Source organism: Triticum dicoccoides, chromosome 4A, assembly GCF_002162155.2.
Source record: "Triticum dicoccoides isolate Atlit2015 ecotype Zavitan chromosome 4A, WEW_v2.0, whole genome shotgun sequence".
Lineage (NCBI taxonomy): Eukaryota > Viridiplantae > Streptophyta > Magnoliopsida > Poales > Poaceae > Triticum > Triticum dicoccoides.
In genome coordinates this window covers 685,423,196-685,427,307 of record NC_041386.1, presented here as the reverse complement: position 1 = coordinate 685,427,307, position 4,112 = coordinate 685,423,196, and positions in this window count along the sequence as shown.

Below are 4,112 nucleotides of genomic sequence, written 5' to 3'. Positions count from 1 at the left end.
TCCCATTCCTTCCTTTATGTCATCCACAATAGATTTGCAATCACAAAGCAATATCAATCTTTGACGGAGGGATCTTCTATCAAAGCCTCGCTTAACGACAAGCAAGCATCTCAAGAATCGTCGGATAAATAATTCCCGGAAGGACAATTGAAGAAAATCTCAAATAACTTCCACCGTGGACTCTGCAAACCGCCGCTGCAGCTCCTACCTTGCCGTTGCAGGACAATTCATAATTGACATTAATTTTGGCATGACCATTAGTTGGTTGTTTCCACAATGGAGAACCAGCAACCGGATAAGTCACATGTGTATCCACCATAGGAACATTGACTACTTTGATGCATTCGAGTTCATTGATGAAATGAACAACGGAGAAATGAGTTCACATCGGACTTTGAAACATGCCCTCATGGACCGCCTTCCTGCTTGATGTCCTCGATCGCCCACTAACGCTCCGAGTTGGGCCGGCCCCGTAGAGCACAGAGTGGTTCTCTGACGGGTTCTTGCTCATTTTCTCATTCGGATTTGGGAACCATATAGAAGATTCCCAGCCGGGCTTTTCCTCTATTGTTTTTGTTTATTATATATTCTTCTGTTTTTGTCATCATTTCCTGCTCTAAATTGAAAAACTTAAAATTGTTTGTTTTCTTAATGTTTGTATTTTCAAAAAATGATGAAGATTTTAAATTTTGTTCACAATTTCATGAAATGTTCACATATTTCAAAAACTTTCTGTTTTCAAAAATATTCTTGTTTTCTATAAAAAACCTGAACATTTTTTTGATTACACAAAAGTTTTTTCTGGATTCTGGAACATGTTCTCATTGCGAACATTATTTTAATTTCATGATTGTGTTCTAAATTTATGAACAATTTTCGAGTTTGCGACCAACTTTTGAGTTTGTGAACATATTTTGACTCTTGTGAACATTTTTTGAGTCTATGATCATTGCCATGAATTCATGAACCTTTTTCTAATTTAAAGAACATTTCAAAAAAAATTGAACAACTTTTGAATTCACCATCATTCTTTTAATTTCATGAACTTTTTTAATTCTTGATTTTTTTTGAATTTACAAATAGTTATTTAATTCATAAACATTTCTTGAAATCCATGAACATTTGTTGAACCGACGAATATTTTTTTAATTCATAGATTTGGAGTATTCTCCGTTTTCTTTCAAATTTAAATTAAACTGACCAAAATTGAAAAAACGAAAATGGGAGACACAAAAAAAGGGACCATTAATTCTCCTCGCGCTCGCTTGGCCAGGTCCAGCTGGCACACATGCGACGCAAGCCCTAGCAGTCGCTATGAGCGACGTAGATCACCCCTTGCAAAGGAGCCACTAACTGGAGGTTACCCTTGTGGGGGCCTCCAAGGGTCACTTTTGGTGGTCTGGGAGCACGCCAAGTGGTGTGTCCAGCCGCCGCTACTTGTCGCATGTCGGGCGCTTCCTTTGTATTCCATATTTTTACACGTTTTCAGGTTTTGATGGGTTCTTTTGACCTTTTGGTTTTCTCTTGGTTTTTTCTACATTTGGAGAATTTATTTTTGCACAAAAAGTTGTGATTTATAGATTTGCTTCACGTGTGCCTCTCAAAAAAGGAATAACAATCTGTGCATTTATGAGAAGTACAAATTTGCTTCTCATGAAAGCACATATTTGCTTCCGTGAGAAGCATTTTCAGGGAAACAAAATATGTGCTTCCATGAGTAGCACAAATTTGCTTCCACAAGAAGCATAATTTTTCTTCTCTAAAAAGGGAAAATCCGTATTTTCATGAGAATTCTCACGGATTTGCTTCTCATGGAAGCACAAATTCTTTTGTTTGAGTGAGAAGCATAGTTGTGCTGCAAAAAAAAAGCATGTGCTCCAAAAAAGTGCAAAACCACAACCATGCTTCTGGGCTCTGTTGTTTTCTGCCTTTTTGGTATCCGTGATTTACAGGAACATTTTTTTTCCAGTTTTTGTGTTTTACGGATTTCTTATTTTTGATATTAAATTTTTTGATTTTTTTATTTATGTTTTTTTTTGTTTTTTCGGAGAAAAGTTTGTCGAATCCTATTAACACGAGATCTAGTTTCAAAGATCTCTAAGCGAGAAATCCAATGGTCTGGCGACAAATGGCCCACATGTAGTCCGCCGCTTGTCAGTGTCTGAGAAGGTGGGGGTGACCTCCTTAACTGGTGATTTCGTCCCTTCCCCGTACGCGCTAAATAGAATCGGTTGTTGTATATTCTGCCCGGGAACTATATCTCACCTTACACGAGTGCTACTTCCGTCTCGCTAAAGAAACTTGCGCTAACAGGGCGGGGCATTTGTTTTTTGTATATGTCAAGAACATTTTTCTAATACATGTTTAACAATTTTACAACACAAATTTAAAGCTTTATAATACATGGTCAACATTATTTTGTACACTTTTTTGAATCATTGTTTAACATTTTTTAAGTAGAAGACTAACATTTTTAGTACATAGTCAATATTTCTATATACATTTAAAAAATGCTTGTTTAACATTTTTCATATAAAAGATTAACATTTTTTTAATACATGGTCAACCTTTTTTCTATACACATTTAAAATTTTCAAAACGCTTATTAACCATTTTTTGAATAACTTGTTTATCATTTTTTCAAATGTTTGATTAACATTTTTATATACATGATCAATTTTTTCATCATTTTTTGATACATGGTCAACATTTTCTCTTTACACGCTTTACATTTTTCAAATGCTTGATTAACATATTTCAAATAGTTATTCGACATTCTCTCAAACTTTGATTTTAATGTTTTAAATACATGATCAAAATTTTCTCATACACTTTTTTTGTATATATTTTCTGTATACACGATAAACATTTACTCCATATGGATTTAACAATTTTCAAATGCTTGGTCAACATTTTCAAATGTTCTTTGTAAATTGTTTTTTGTAATATATATATATATATATATATAATATAGAATATTTTAAAGTATAAATAAAAGTAGAAAAAATAATGGAAAAAATGAAAACAGAAAACATAAAAAAGTAGAAAAAACAAGGCATAAATCTTGTTTAATGCGAGACAACCTCTCTAAAAGAAAGCCTAATGCGAGACATATGGGCACCCTATATTCCGCGCTTCGCATGCATGCCGCTCGTCTCTTGGGTTGGGCCAGTTGCTCTGCTTTGCTGAGAAAAAAAGTCGCTAGAATTTGCTTCCCAAGAAAACTAGTAGTCACTGATGAGAAAAGAGTAGTAGCCATGGTTCAATTTGGAAAAACCGGTCGCTGTTGTCCGCTTCAGCAAAAACCGTTGGTTTGGAAAATGGTCAAGGACTAGAAAAAAAGTATTCACAGATTTCTAAATGTTTAAGAATTTGAAAAACAATTATGTTTTTAATTTTTCTCGCTGGATTTTAAAAAATGCTGCAGGATTTTTAAAACATTAACAAATTTAAGAAACATTCCTGCATCTAGAAATTGGTGCCTGATTTGAAATTGGCCTCCTGGTATGTGGAAAAACAGCTGGCCTATTTAAAACGACCCATGAGCTAACGAAAAAGCAGCAGAGATGGGAGCGTCAGTGCGTGGAGAACAGCCGGCTCTCCGGTGTTAGCTGGAGCTGCCTCTCCAGGCGCTGCGTCCTGCTCGAGTTGTCGGCGTCGCGGCGTGACGGCCGCTGGGCCGCACGCAGTAGGCGGCACCGTTAAACAGAAACTGCAAAGAGGAACATGTACAGACACCTCGATCTTTCTCGTCCACTAAGCAGTGCGGCATGTGCATCATCAGACTCTCGCAGGATCATGGCCGATGCATGCGCGCGGAGGTGGAGGAGATGGAAGCAATCAATCAAGCTCTGATGGTGGGGTTTCAGTTGCGGGTTGCAGTGTTGTCAAGATCTGAATGGGGTTATGGGAGCATGGCAAAGATCCCTGAGCTTTTCAGCCGATGGTGGTTCCATTGCCATGGGGGACGTGTCCCAACAGTGGGCGGTTGATTCTTCCTTGTACATGCATGCTGTCCCCATCTGGGCTGTTCATCCCCACCAGATCCCAACGGCGCCTCACCGCCCCACGGCCGGTATCGGGATCCTCGTCGCGGCGCGCGAGGGTGGTGA